This window comes from Pagrus major, chromosome 7 (assembly GCF_040436345.1).
Source record: "Pagrus major chromosome 7, Pma_NU_1.0".
NCBI lineage: Eukaryota > Metazoa > Chordata > Actinopteri > Spariformes > Sparidae > Pagrus > Pagrus major.
In genome coordinates this window covers 18,025,675-18,041,519 of record NC_133221.1, presented here as the reverse complement: position 1 = coordinate 18,041,519, position 15,845 = coordinate 18,025,675, and the positions used below count along the sequence as shown (strand labels likewise).

Genomic DNA, 15,845 nt, shown 5'->3' with positions numbered 1-15,845 from the left:
CTTCTTTAAAATGTTAGGCCAAACTTTACATCTAGAGCCACAAAAGGCATCATACCACTATGTCACAGTAGAGTAGATCAACTCTCCAACACCTGTAAACAGTCCTCATAAAGCAGATGGCAGTGTGTCAAATGTTTTGCCTAAACCTTAAAGTTGCAGTGTTAGTTCATTCAGACAACACTGCAGAGAGTTCCCGGGAGCAGCTCAGCGCTGTTGTAATTCACCAAATGATTTATCAGCCAGCCATTGATCCACCTGGTAAACATTCATTGCTTTCAAACAGATTTTCCACTCTGTTTAAACATCTCTCTCTCTCTCTCTCTGTCACTCTCTCATGCTTGTGCAGTGGAATGCGAGTGTGTGTGTGGTGTGTGTTTTTTAAATGAATGTTAACAGGCGGGCGGGGGTGGGGTAACTGATTGGAGTTGAGTGAGCGAGTGTTGGTCGAATGTGGTTGGAACTATGAGAAGAATGGGACAGAGAACAGACAGTGTGGTAGTAAGGCATAGAAATGAAGGGCTGTCTGCTTTTTCTCTCACCCATTAACCCGACCAGGGCCATTGTTGCGCTCACTTCCCACTGGCACACTGTTGCTGTGACTGACAGCCCGACAAGCCGCCTCTGTAGGTCTGCCACATGGTGAGTTGCTGAATGGAGAATTCAAAACGTCACTGCTTTGTGAAAACAGCTTACCTCAACTCTTTATGTTGCAAAAAGCTTTCACCTGCACTTCACTTAACACTTTAGTAATGGCTTCCGCTTCACAGCCCGGAGGCTAAAATCAAATGTGAGTGCTGTTTTTTTGAAGCTATTCTGATGATTACAAATGCAATTGATCTTATTTTTATTGATTGACTAAGGTGGAGAATGTCAGATTTCATGTAGTGGTCTCGGTACCAGTGATTTTCTTTTTTGTGCATACATACAGCTGCTCTCTGTCTTGTAGTGATTATATGTTTATACACTCACATGCAAACGTCTTGTTAAGTACAGTACCGTGAATGACAGGCCACTGGGAACAGGGAAAACTTCCAGCACATCTCTCGTCCCCCACCTTGAGAGTCTCTGTATACACCCACTACGCATGGCCATGGTGGCGGCTGGGAACGCTAGGCGAGAGACGAGGCACGCTGAACGACTCTCACACACGGAGGCCGTCTCATGGAATTCCAGAGCTGGAGCAGGAGGCAGAGAGGAGGCTTCTGGGGAAACAATGGCCAGGGACATCTGTCATGCATGACTGCACTCCCCTTCGCTTACAATGGGTCCGGGGGACCAGCCAGTGGTGGCTTTCTTTTCTCTCCCCTCCTTTCCGGGGACACTTCTGTCCCTTACAATGGGCCTTTTGTCCCCTCCCCGCTTTTTGCCAACGTTTAACCCTTCGAGTCTGCTCCTTTTTTTGCCTCCTTTTTCTGTCTCCACAAAAAAACAAAACATGGTTGAAACCACGACTATTCATTCGCCTCCCTCTGCTTCTGTTTTTCATTATGACTTTTGGCTCCGTCTCTAGCTGTGCACTGTGCTCTTTGCATGAATGTGTTGAGATGTTCTTTATGCGACAGACAGAGGATGGAAATGATTCCTGCACTCCTCATCCTGGTCTGCAAATGAGAATAAGAAAAAAGCATCACAGTCCAGCGCTCTCTTGCTACGTCCACAGATCTGATTACGCCACACGACTCAAAAACATCTTGGGAGTAGCCTCTGGCACCTGAGACATCATCCCGGTTCAATATATTCCTTAACCTCAATGGTGTCCTCTTCCCACGAGCACCATTGTCTTGCAGTCAGGTAGCCATGTTTCCAGGAAGCCAAGTAACTAAGAGGTTGTCATCACACACTTACTGCCCGTTGATGCGACACAAATCACTTCCCCTGTGTGTTACCTGGCAGTGTGCTGAGCAGTCTGCACACATGAATGACAGAAGTTTAGGTACTGTGACTTCCACTCAGTACCATTGATTATCAAACCCGTGATGATGTTAGGGCCACAGCTCTGCACTGGCTGGGATGTAATTATACTTGGGTCCTTGGAGCTGTCTTTTTCTCAGTGTTTTCAACACTCATCAGCCAGATGTAAATTGCAAATTGATTTTTTCCCCAGCCTCTCATTCTTAAGGACTTAAGGGGTTCAAGCTGGTCTACAATTGATTGGTCAGATTGCAATTTATTATTGCTGTCAGCAACAAGACTTTTCAAGGGGAAACTTGGCAGTCCGCTGGGTAAAGTGAACTCATCACCTCTGCCGTGCCAACTTGACAAAGCTTAAACCAGCTGTGTCTGAAGACTAATATCTTAACCGAGGTACACAAAATCCCTGTAGCATACATTTGGGCTGACTAATCATGTGTGTTGCCCTGCTTAGGATACAAGCCTTGAAAGGTTTTCCAGTTAGGGGTTCACGATCTGGGTGAAGAGATTCCACAGCATCAATCACAGATTTAATTTACAGCCCCCAGGCGCTTGTGATACCACTCCCATGCATCACCCGGCCCTGCACCATAATGGACTGACTGGCAAGCTAGTCTGCTATGTCCTGTCCTGGCAGCTAATTGCTGCCAGCTGCCGGGGGTCGGGGAACAAAGGGCTGTTTGAAAAAAGGTGATCTGTTGATTGGAGAAGCTGTCCACCCTCCCTTAATGGGATGTGCTTCACATGAAATGTGGCATCTGTGTACAGTGCTGCCTCATTCTCGCGCACATGTCCCCCGGGGGGGCCCAGCACAGCACACTGTAACACCAGCCCATCTGTGTTTTGTGAGCGGAGAGTCAAATGAACTCAAAGAGTGAAGAACAGGACAGAGTGTGCATGAATGGGGTGAAGGTGGTGCAGGCCATTTCATGAGGTCGGAGAGCTGAGAGGTTTGTTTTACAATTTTATTAGCATCATGATTCCTGCCTTGACATTTTTGCAGTTATTTTATCACATAGGTGGATTATATGAATACAGCAACACCAGATGAAAGCAGCTGCATATATGTGAGGCCGTCTTATCTGGGCTCTCAATCTTTACACTGGTGCACATACCTTTTTAACTAGTTCTAAGAGAAGGTGGAGGGGGTTTAGGAAGCAAATGTTTCATGTGAGTGGCTGAGTCAGAGCATGTGTTGATATGGAAGCACGCCTTGTTGAAGATAACATTCTTGTCTTTTCCCTGTCAGCATAAATATTTAAGTAAACCTGTCAGTGGTGCTCCCTCCCTCACTCCCACTGCTCTCTAGTAGGACGGAGAAAACCAGAGAGAAAAGAGGGGAAAAGGACGCACAAAGAGAAAGATAAAGGCCCCTGACTGATGTCTGTCTGTCAGCAGGGCCTGAGTCTGTGGCTATAACCAGGACCACTCACATGCAGACAGGTCCTGTGTGTGTGTCTAACACCTCTCAGAGCTGTCTGTCTGATCGAACGACCCTGTAGGCGTCCTGTTATGACAGCTCTCTCCACGCCTTGAGAGACCTCATCTGGGGCGTGTTCTGACAGGGCGGCCACTCGGAATAGCTCTGATGAGAGGCAAGCACAGACCTCTATCATTCTGCTGCTGCTCCCTGTCACTCTTGCTTTCTGTCTTTGTTTCTGTGTGTGCATGCTTTGCTGCTGTCGGTTTGTCTTTGTGTGAATGGGAGACAATCTGGAAAATTGCTTTGGTATCGCTATAACAATAAAAACACTTTTACCTTATAGCAGTAATGTTTACATGCACTGACCGCAGATTTCATAATGTAGTAATTAGAATATAAATCATATGAAACAACTGAGGCAAATCATAGTAGATGTACTGCACTTATGTCGTGTGATTGTATCAGAGAATAGGATGTACCATTATATGAGGGATTATGACTGTGACCTTCACTACATTTCTGCAGTGCCAACTAGAATGCAAAAATGCTATATTAAAACATATTTTTTAAAATATATGTACTCAGGACTCTGAGAGAACTGAGTGGATTATCCTGGTGAGCTAAACTATCACCATTTTCACACACACATTCCTGTGGTATGTAATGTGATTTAAATCACTCAAACAGTTTTCAGTGATGTGTCTCTATATTCTCATTGCTACTCTAATCGATTCAGAGGAAGAATTAGTAGGTTTGTACGAGGGATGCCAACAGTTAACCGGTTGACCACGGAGAACATGTCTGACAGGTCACGCATGTTGGTTCATAGACTATTTGAATACACGCAAACACACTTTGAAATGGCTTTGCAAACTAGCAGTCTGAGCGGGAAAAAGAAGCATGCTAAATGAAGCTCTGTGTGGGAACATATGCCCAAGAAAGGCAACAAAGTAATGCAAATTGGGTGAGACTACTTTTAGTTCAGTAGTAGTACCATCACTATGCTCCACCAATTTAAAAACAAGCAAAGAGCCAAAGATTACATTGCTGCTAGTCAAGGGAACAAAGTGTGATGCGATTACTTCATCAGTGCTGACCGTGAGCAGTCCGGTGTGCTCTTCACTCAGAGCTTCTCCATCCGGCTCGCCTGGTCTGAGCCGGACACACATCAGAAAAACTCACAGAGAGGCTCATCGAGTCAGTAGAATGCTTGTATTACACATAATTTTGTGTTTTTTCCTTAAAAATGTTTTAACCGAAACTGACATCCCTCATTTTTACAAAAAGATGGTGGTGTTTGATTAGAGTTAATTAGAGTATTAAAGATATATCATAAGAGTCAGAAGAATCAGGTGATTGTACACACATGTTTTTTTTGTACAAAAGTGTGGCTGTCCTATAATAATTGTGGTTGAGCAAGATGCTGTTTTCCACTAGAGTTGATAATCAGCCATTTCATAATCCATATATTTATGCTGTTACCATGAGACTGCTCAGCTCCGAAAAAAATACAGAAAAGGGGATGAACTACACATAAAGTCATACATCTGCAGGACTAGTTCTGATTGACATTGCGAGGGTTAGATAAGGAGATCATAGCCGTAAAAATGTCCTTGACAGAGCGCTGGCCTGACCATAGTTAACAGATCAACCAGCACCATCTGTGACAACCCCAGAAGCAATTATTCCCTATCACATCCTCACTGACCATCTATATTGAAACCTGCTCACAACACCTGAGATTAACCCACACTTGCAGCTCTCCTGCCATAATCTTGCCTGTCCACCAAGCCCTCGACGTTGCTGAGCCAATGGAGTGGGGGCTGGTTCAGGGTCAGCCCGCACCTTGTTCTATGGATTCAACCAGGCTGCTGCTGCCACAGGCCTGGTCTGCAATCATAGCTATGGCTGTCATAAAATGTCCTATAGCTGAAAATGACTATAAGCCATGCTATTACAAGCAGAGGTAAAGGGAGGAAGGGGGGTTTGGCTGTAAAAGTAGCATCATGAACTCGTCCCTCAAACGGCACGTGAAGGTCAGTGGCCGGCCATAGTGACCCAGCTGTGCTCCAAACCTCTAAACACAATCCACTGACTGCTTTGCTTTACCCCTTTATGTTTGATTAATCCACATGTTTACATGCTTTGTAATGTCAAACAAATTGTATAAGGCAAATACACTTCTTTCAACCTAATTCTCTACTGCTCTCCGTCTACTTTGAGGGGATTTTCTCAGCTATTTAAATGTATTTTACACATCATAGTGGTTGGACTTTAATTTTCCTCGACCCTGGCACCAGTTGATTCATATTGTATCGTATCACATAGTATCGTATGATGTTGTTTCCAGTTATTCAGTAAAAGTACTTTTATGAAGTACTGCTATGAAGTCAATGGCCAGAGGTCAGCGAAGGTTGAGCTGCTTGCCCTTGCTCTTTGCCTAGCAGGTCTTCTACCCTAGTACCAATCCCCTTTGGAGCAGGTTTCCTTGTTTCTCTTTGGTCCTTTGAGGTCCTGATGACCAAATTATATTAGTCTTACTGAATCGCCATTTGTCAAGCCCCTTTGAAGTTGACCGAGGAGGTTTGGGAAGATGCTACCCAGATGCATCCCATTGAAGGTGTTCAAGGCATGATTGTCTGGCAGGAGGCCCAGGACATGCTGGAAGGACTACATCACCCAGTTATACCTCAAAGAAACGGATGAGCTGCTCTTCACCCCAAGTTGTCTCATGGATAATCATCTAGAATTTCCCAAAGCATTCACTCAGAAAACCAATTGTAAATCTGTCCATTATTAGATGGTAAGATAGAAAACTAGCAGAACTGTGGTGTTTGAGGTCCAGGATTGCGAGCCACTGGTCTAGAAAATAATTGGATGCGTCAGTGGGCAAAGGTAAAGAGCAATACATTTTAGATGTTTTGTTGAAATACATCAATCTATCATTAATTTATCTTTGGAACTTCTCACGTTTTCACTCGTTACAGCTGGAGAGATTTTCATTCCTTTCCAAGGACAGAAAAAATACTTAGTGTTAGATGGAAAGATCAGAATGTACATGGCCGCACTCTGTGTGCTGTGCTTTCAGCCTAGAAAATGAACAGACCTTCAAAGTGCACAGGGCCACAAAGACGGCGCGCACACTTGTGATGATGTCAAAGTGAAAGGTAGTGAAATGGCACTGACAAAGAGCAGAGCAGCTGTGGCTCAGTGAGAATTAGAGGTGAATAGGGAGCTGGAATTGAGTCCAAGCTCATGCGCATGGCTTTATTGTGTGAAATGTTTTTCGCTCTCTTTGCTGGACAATGCTCAGGGCTGCTGTCTCCTTGTGAGCTGTCCTTGTGTTCCTAGCTGCTGCCTGTGAAGGGTACATCCATGCCTGGTGAATGGTATGACTTTTATGGAAAGGGAGTCAACATACGTTCCCTCCACAAACAACATGCTTTTCTACATTGTGTCATTGTGACAAGCAAAGCCCACACAACATCTTGAAGCTTAGCCTGAATGACTTGAATATGGGGGAAGCTCCCTGTCTCTCAGTGCATGTTCTCCTCTTTGCGGGGGCCATTAAGCTATCAAAGATGTGGCCTGTGAAGAAATGAAACATTGTCCAGAGCAGGAGAATTCCTCTGAGCTGGGGGAGGATAGGGAGAGAGAGTGGTGTGTGTACGGGGTGTGGATTAGAGGAGGTTTGGAGGTGGAGGAGAGGGGAGACGATGATGATGGACAGACACGTGGGAGCCCCCCCAGTATCAAAGCAGCAGGAATGTAGAGCGGGCTGGTAGGACCTGGAGCGCTTTCCTAACCCTCTGATCTGATGTGATGTGTGAAGTGGAGGGGTGAGTCAGAGTTTAGCCCTGCACACAGCAGCCGAGATACAGACCAGGGCCACATAAAGCTGGTTAACAGCCTTGAACCAGCATTACGTGAGAAGTCGAAGATGGAGCCGGGTCCAAAAACAAGGGTTTCTGTCACTTGCCCGGCTGGGAATGTGGGTCGAGAATCTACCGGCTTGAACAAAATTTCTACCGGCCCTGATTTACTCAAATACTGTACATAACTACACATTTGAAGTTTTTTGCTTGAGTGTTTCCATGTTGTACAACATTATACTACATCTTAGAGGCAAATCTTGTAGTGATACTTAAAATGGAAAAATAATTGTCACAAAGCTGAGGGGCTGTTTTTCTCTGAGCATATGGACATGGGTCTTAAAGATTATGATACATTGCCGTGGATTAAACTACCCAAATTGAAATAAGCTCAGCCAGAAAGCAGTTAAATGCAACATACAGTAGACATTGATAGAGCAGGGACTGACACGGACCATTTTTCTACATAATGAGCCCTTAAAGTAAATGATGATGATAATACTTACATACTTTTCCTTGAGTATGGTCTTTTTACTGAAACTGTCAATAGACAACTTTTTTGCCTAAACTTATCATTTAGAAGTTGATACTGATTGCACAGTGTAATGAGAAAAATGACACCATCTGCGTATATAAACATTGCTTTCACTGTTCTATTCGGCCTGCCACTGCTCTCGATTTTTCCCACAAAAAACAAAAGATGAATTACTGCACAAAGGACACGCATCTGCCATTGCGCAACCAAAAGAGGAGAAGGCATTGTTTTCCCTGGTCGCTATCCCAAGGTAATGGGAATGAATGTGAAAACAAGAGTCATTCACTCAACAGAGAGCGCGGGTCCTGTGTCAAAGCCTGTTCTGTCGCTGATATCTGTTTCCCTTTACCACTGGGACTCATGTCGGTTCAAAACCAGAATTCTTTCTACTGGATCAGTAAGTAACAAAACCGGCCAACTTATGAATACCACAGACTGCTCTGCTCTGCCTTTTCATCGTACTGAGATTGGGATTTTTAGGTCAAATTGGGATTCTTACTGTTGGTTTTTGCTTTGGACAATGGCCAGGCTGTTAGCAGTAGCCATGTTGCTAATGCTGTCTGTTCAACAGATGCATCAATATAATAATTTCTATATATACTATTGTGTTTACCTACCCAATGTTACTTTTTAATGACCCTGGGCTATTGGGAAACCCTTAAAAAACCCATAAAATCATGGTCTCCTGGAGAGCAATCATTAGTGTTTTTCTCTCCGGATGTGTTTTGTTATATGAGCATTTATTATGTTTTGATGAATGTCCCCTTTCTTGAGTTTTTGCAAAAAAGCACAATACGCCTCAGAACATCAATAAATCTTTTAACCTTGTGATACCTCTTGCAAAATCCAAATCCCATATCTATTTAGCCAGAAGAAAAACCCTGTTGGTCAATGATATTTTCTATTTAACCTGGTGTGATGATCCATAGGCACCACCTTCTGTGTCTCACTGGTGTTTTGTGGTTAATATGTATGGAGGAATCAGAGCTCCTCTGCTTAATTGACCGGGGCAGCTCTCCATCGCATCAGGTCATGGGCTGGCTGGAGACTCAGTGCCTCCACACCATTTTAATTCCCGTTAATAGACAAAGCCCAGCTCTTCCTCCAAGCGTTCAGTCACACTGAGAGACGTATACATGAAGTGTGTGTATCTCTTTGACCTGACTCATATCCCTGTGTGTTCATGGACAGAGACAGACAAAGTGGGGGAGTACAGTGCTGTCTGTGGTTAGCCATTACAGAGATGCCTTGAGCTTTTACAGTATCAGTCCAATTACGGCTATACAGCCGCATCTGCGTAAGTCCATTTGCTTTTACTTAATGTCCCAACTATTCCCTGATGCTTTTTTCTTTACTCTAAATACAAATCTCTCCATCCATCTATTCTCTCTCTCCCCTTCGTCTCCAGGCTTAGTGGCTCCTTGCCCTTTCTGTCCACCTCCCCACTGAACATTTAAGCTGCTTCTCACCATTGGCTGCAGGGTCATTAGCCCACCGGAAATTTTGGCTTTGTGTCTCTTGCTTTTTTTTTTTTTCACCTTAGCCTGGAACAAAAGGGAGAAACATTCAATAGTTATTGATTTGGAGACATACAACTTTTACTGGAGATCCCATTTAATCACAAAAGCTGATTTATTGTAGGCCTTCTGACAATCCCATTAAACTGCTGTCTAGCTAATCAAGTCCATTCTTTCTCCTCGAGGACTAATCTTTTACTGGGCCAGCAGAACAAATCCCAGCAGTAACAGGATTGGCGGGGAAATGGGAGGTTCAGGGCTGCTGCACCTAAACCGTAAATAAAAAAAATCTCACAAAATTACATATGAAGAATTTCTCCCTGAGTTTGGTACTGATTTGGATCTACTGGTAAAACAAACTGATGATCAGTTTTAGTTGAAGGTTCTCTTCAAGTGATTCTGTTGAGAAATTATTATTATTATTATTTAAGCAGTGCAAAGTGTACCACCTATAAACTTTGTCATCCCTTAAACATGTTTATTTAATGCCAATTGGAAGATAAACTTGATGTTTGACAATTTTGTGCACTCTACAGCTACAACAAACAATTATTTTCATTATCGTCTAATCTGCAGAGTATTTTCACGATTATCATTTAGTCTACAAAAGTTCATAAAAATTGTGAAAAATCCAAACACTCTTTATTTTCTATCAAAAATGACAAAGAAAAGCAGAAAAGCTCACATTTAGGAAGCTTAGACCAGCAAATATTTGATATTTTTGCTCTCAAAATGACAAACAATTAATTATCAAGATAGTCCGAAACTAATGTTCTGTTATAGCTCTAATAAGCTCCCACATGGTTGATTTTTGCTGTCTTTATTTTAGACCTTAGGATAATCCCACTGCTGTTCTTCATTGCATTTTTTTTTTGCATCTTTATTTACTGCATTTTGGAAAATTCTGTATTTTATCCACAAGTGTTGTTGTACTCATGTATTTTTATGTACGTATGTCTCATGTGCAGCTTCTCTTCAGATTTGAATGAGGTAATCCAAGACACAGCAGGCCCTGAAGCCTCCCATAATTAGATTGTTCTAGTAAACCTTTATGCTTTCCCCCCTTCATGATGTCTGTGTACATCCTTTCTTTATGAGTCACTCACTCATTGGGCTACAGCCCATCCACTAAATGAAGTGGAAACCCAAAAGAAATGATGATGGAAACCTGGAGACACATGACTGAATTTTATGACGCGCTGATAAAATTTCACTAGCTCTTGTCTTATTGGATAACTCCAGGAAAGATACAACTGAAGGTGTTATTGCTTTATTTTTTTCATTTCATTTTGAGACATCCAACCCCCATTTGTTGTTTTTACATCAATCTTTAAACTTTACGTATTTCACCTTTGCATTTATTCAGCATGACTCTAAGTGCAGTACTTTTCTCTTTGTGTTGCAAACCATATTACTATGTTTTCATTTTCCCGGTGAAGGAAAATGTCAGTTGTAACATTTCCATTAGAACAAAATGATGTTATTTCAAATTATATGTGATAGAAAGCTGTAATTGCTTGCTGTTGCAGTACCTTTAGGAATTCAATACTGTCAATAGAGTGCAATTTTGTGTCATTTCCTATTAGTTCACTGGACATGTTCTTTTGATTGTCATCTGATGTGAAACTCTAACTGGGCTGCAGGGTATCAAACTGCTTTGTGTTTGTAGTTATGCTGCTGTCCCTTCAATATGATGAATATCTGTGTCGCCCCATCCTTGTGTGTAGGAACAAAACAACAGAGACATTTACTCCAGTCTGCTTCCCTCAGCCATTTATCGATACAAAGGTTAGAAGGACAGTGTGGCTCCTTTGCACAAATAATGCTATAGCCGCTCTCCTATTTGAGCCTTTGGATACTGTTACTGTTACTAGGATCAGGTGTTTTCATACATGGGAGCTAATTGTCACAGAAGACCCTTGGTCCTAATAATAAGATACCCCGTGCAGATCTACTCTAGGCATGACACACCTAAGACACACACAGGACAGAGTGCTGCCTCTGCATGCCGCTCCAGAAGTCCAGCTCAGCACCTCTGGACCTCAGTGGAGCGACCATTGATTTGATCTCCTCACTTATTCCTCCATTGACATAGATACACTGTGTCAGACCTCCTTGACAGAATGAATCTAAGTCTGTCTGAACAGGCTTATTGTCAGCAGACATTTTAAGGTTTTTCCTTTGGTGTTTATGGAGATTTTCAGCTCCCAATTCAATAGGAGCACTGCTTAGCTTTAGATGGCGATTGCATTTCTCCCCTTTCATTTGCATACTAAGGGTGGGTTCCCACTGGAAAGATCAAGGCAATCTATGTGTGGCCAATGCTGGGCCGCTGCCAGGAAGACTCTGTCGATTCCATTAAAGGTGGGGCCAGATGTTTGTCATTACCTTTATTGATAACCACAGGGTCAATACTGTGATTTATTCTGCTGGGATAGGACTAAGCTTTAGTCACAAGTTTCACCAGGACCTGATCAATAGTACACAATGGACAAGTACAACATGACCACACATGAACTGAGAGCATCAGCAAAGCTGTAAATCTATCACGAAGTTCCTTGGTCAGGTGCACACGCTAACTGCAGAGGAACTATAAAAACTGTTGGGTGTGTTTCATTTCTATTTCAAAGTCCACAGCCCTGACTTGTAGCACAGTTACATTTCATTGTGAAATGATTATACACAGTGTGCAAGGAGGACTGTTTACATGTGCACCCGCGTTTGTTTTGACATATGGGTCCTCCCAGTGTTTCATATCATCACTGGATACTCTTTCAGTGCTGGCGCTGTTCCACAAAAAGACCTTTAAAATAAAGTAAACACTCAGCCTTCTCACCACTACATCACTGTCTGTCACGAGGTACTGTAGATCTGTTGCACAACTTGTTGCTATTTGTTACAGAGAAGCTGCCCTGAAGGCTTGTGTGGCACTCCCAGCCTGATTGTCAGAAAGTGATACAATGCTGAAACCACTTGACTGGCTGCATTCACGTTGAATTTTGACAGGGAATAGTGATGGATTTACACATACTACAAGTAGTATTGTCTCAATTTAATACTGATGCCTCTCTATGACCTATATGAGCAAATTAAACCATCACTGAGAAGAATTGTCCCTTTCTATGAAGTTTTTCTTAAAGCCTGCTACCAGGTCCAATTCCCTGCAAAATCCTAACATTACAAGGGAATGTTGATAATTTAGCTTTCTCACCTAAATTAATATTACAACCAGTCTGTTAGCTGCAGGCACATGTAGGCTAAGTTAGGTTTATGAATGGCAATAAAAAATTGTTGTCATATTATATTTATGATTATTACATAGCCACAAATAGATACATTACCTCATCACCATGCATGCATGTTGTGTCTTTCATACACTTGCTTCCATAACAAATGCAAGTGCTAGCCAGAGCTAGATCTTTATAACATAGGCGTTGATGCTCATATCGTTTTGTCTACAGGGGCCGCCAGAATCAACAAAAAAATGAAAGTTTCATATGCTCCTTAAAGGGTCCGTATCCACAAAACATTTTTTCTGAGCCCAGCATCTTTATTTCAATTGTTCCCAATGAGGAGAGAGCGTCTACGGCAGCATGCATTCACCTAGAGAACAAGCGCTGCTCCCAGTGTCCATTTTTAGAGCACTCTGCTTTTTTTGTGCAGCTGTCGGAGTGCTTCGAGTTGAAAATCTCTCAACTTTTGTGCTTGTCTGCCAGAAAAACATGCTATGTTGACAAGTCTGGTTGACTGTAATGTAATTGATAGACCTTGGAGGTTATTATTTTCTATATTTCCACCTCCTTAATTACCTGAAGTAACATGTAACATGCACCTGATTTTTAAATTGAAATATAACAGAGTCAGTGTGTTAAAAAAAAAGAAGTTCTGATAAAGGGAAGGTTGCTGATAAATGTTTTTAGTTTAAACATGAAAGTTGACTTCTGTAGCCTGTTAAGTGCAGTGGTGCAGTCAGTGGAGCTGTTTTGTCCACAGCAGTGTGCTCAGAGCTGGACATTCCTCTGGTGGCTGTGGTCTATAGGAGGAGGGCACTGACAGCACCTTCTGAATAGAAGCTGAGTCGCCGGACTGGACCAAAATGTAATTACCTCTCCCTCACAATGTCACACTGCAGGCCTGAGCCTGACAGCAGCCTCAAAATGGAAGGTGCTGGGATTGAATTAACCTCCAGCTGGGAACAGTGTTGTTGTGTGTGTTGGTGTGCGGTGTGAACCACATCTGTGCCTTTTCCGTGCCTACAATCCACAGAATTTTCTTGAACATGCTGTCACACTCTTAAGCAGCACAGAATCACTTTTCTGAAATTGCTTGGGCAAGCAGCGCTGGTTTGTGGCATTTCCTGACTTTTGGCCCAACCAGCCACCCACAGGAATCGGTTCAGACCACTGACTAGTGTAATACACCCTCACACTGACTAACTTGGCTTTTTGGTTGTGAAATCTGATAGCAGTAACATTGAGGATATTCCCCTTCCCTGAGCTTCATAGACTTATTTCAGTGACGAGCCAACAGCTTCAATAGCTCCAGAGCTATTAGAGTCAGTCTATCCCTGTGAGTGACAGTAATTTGCTGCTCTGAGTATAAACCTTTGTCATAGTCTTTAACATCAAACAGATTATGTACAGTCACTTATTGAGATTGATTCATATTTTCATGATGTGATTTATTTGCTGGGGAGTGTACAGTGTGCGCTGGCTGAATGGGCTAATGTAATGTAATGGGGACTTAAATGAGCCATTAATCTGGCAGACCCAAGGGTAAAGGGACAACACAACAGGGATCCTGGGAGCGTGATGTAACTAAGATGTGGGGAGCTGCGGATCATCAGAAATTATTTGTGATTTCATAGTTTAAAGATCATAACCGACATTTAAACTGTATTGAGAAATGTTTTTATTAGACTAAATATTCCTTCAAAGCATTGCATCTGTAAAAAGTCTGATTACACGTATGCGTCACTTCTCGACAGAGGTTTTTTTCTCAAAATGTTCCATCTAAAGCACTTTATTCATAACACAGTGCAAAGGCGTACTGACGCTTTAAGAGGGGGGTACCAGGTGCTCCAAGATCGGAAATTGAAAATGGAGATAACACTGTGGAGGTGGTGATACACAATTATCCATGGGAGGCTTTAGGTATTATAAATGACCCTGTGAGACCAGAGAGGGAGGTGGTAACCAGTGAGCTGTCGGGGGCTTCCTGGCTGTATAATTGAAAATCATTCAGACAGCTGTACAGTTTAACCTTGGAGGACCATGGTCTTAGTCACTAATTGATAGGTTGGCATGCACCGGCAATTGAAAAGTGAGGAGTATGTAGGTAGACTTCGAACCTGTGTGTATCTTTCAAGAAAGCCTTACAAAACACTGTAGGAGAGGCTTCAGTATCTCTCTGATGTCGCTTTTTCCTTGAATCTTTTCTGTCATCTAACCACACAAAACAGTGCGGATGAATCATTGAATTATGATGTTTCGTGGGCTGATTTCTGAATTTGTCCGGAACAACAATGTTTTCAGCTCTGCAAACCACCCACCATCATGATACCGTCTGATATAACACAATAATCCCAATTTTGTAGAAGCTTGTGTTTGTGAGTGATATAAGCCAGAGAGTCTAGTGAATGATCTCCAGGAAGTAATAGATCTCTCTGTCCAGTCGGAGCAGAATCCTGTCTCCTTCCTCCATGCAGAGGGCCGGAGCAGTGGTCGTCTCTTCCCTCATGGAACCAGATGCATTATTGATGGATGGCTGATTGGGAACTCAATTACACAGAGATTACTGGGCTGGCAGACACTGGGACACCGCTACCCTGTCAGAACGATTGAATTAGAGCAAAGGAGAGAAGGGAAAGTGTCCTTCAGAGACGCCTCTCCTCTCTCTGCAGACCTCCTGGGGATGCCAAACGGCCACAGCCTAGTTCAGTCTGTGACAGATGACCTTCCCAATAACTGTAGCTGTAGCTGGGCAGCCAGCTGGCTGGATAGTGCGACACAGACCGGAGGGGAGAAGCTTGTTACGGGCGAACCAGTGTCTGAACAGTGTGGTGTAGTTGTACATTTTGTGGTGGAGGTGGTTTGTGGCGGATTTCCATGTGCATGCACGTGCACCTGTTTGTGTATTCCTCACTATAATTTGATGTTTCAAATGACAGCTGCTCTTTCTTTAGTACCGAAGTAGATGCAATGATGAGAGAGGCTCTGAATGTGAATGTATGTGCATAAATATTGGCATTTCACCAAATCTCATTCATATAACATGGCCCACCTGAATGAGAATCGTGCCTTGCAGGGTCGTATGCTATTACAAGTTTAATGTGAAATCTGGATTGAAGGAGATGAGAGAAGGGGGCCTCGGCATCTGAAATGGAAGCATTCATCTTCCTTTTCTGTTGGTCAGCAAATGCGCTCAAAGGAAAGGAAAAAGCACGGCGAGAAAAGCTGATCTAGAAGAAGAGGAATCATTTTATACCAGACCACACGATGAAGCCTATTTCACCCTTTGGTCTGGTACAAGTGGCAATTCTGGGCTTCTGTTTATTGCAATCATCAGTGAAGATATGGAAGACTGAT

The 15,845-nt window shown here is 42.9% G+C and overlaps 1 protein-coding gene across 1 annotated transcript in view; it reads left to right on the top strand.

Annotated features, from left to right (window-relative positions):
* Positions 1 to 500: 500 nt before the first annotated feature.
* The window catches only part of fignl2 (fidgetin like 2), a 41,291-nt gene continuing 25,946 nt past the window's right edge, over positions 501 to 15,845 (top strand). Inside the window, exon 1 of the mRNA XM_073470162.1 lies at positions 501 to 639. The gene's annotated coding sequence lies outside the window, so the exon portion shown is untranslated. The remainder of the gene's footprint in view (positions 640 to 15,845) is intronic.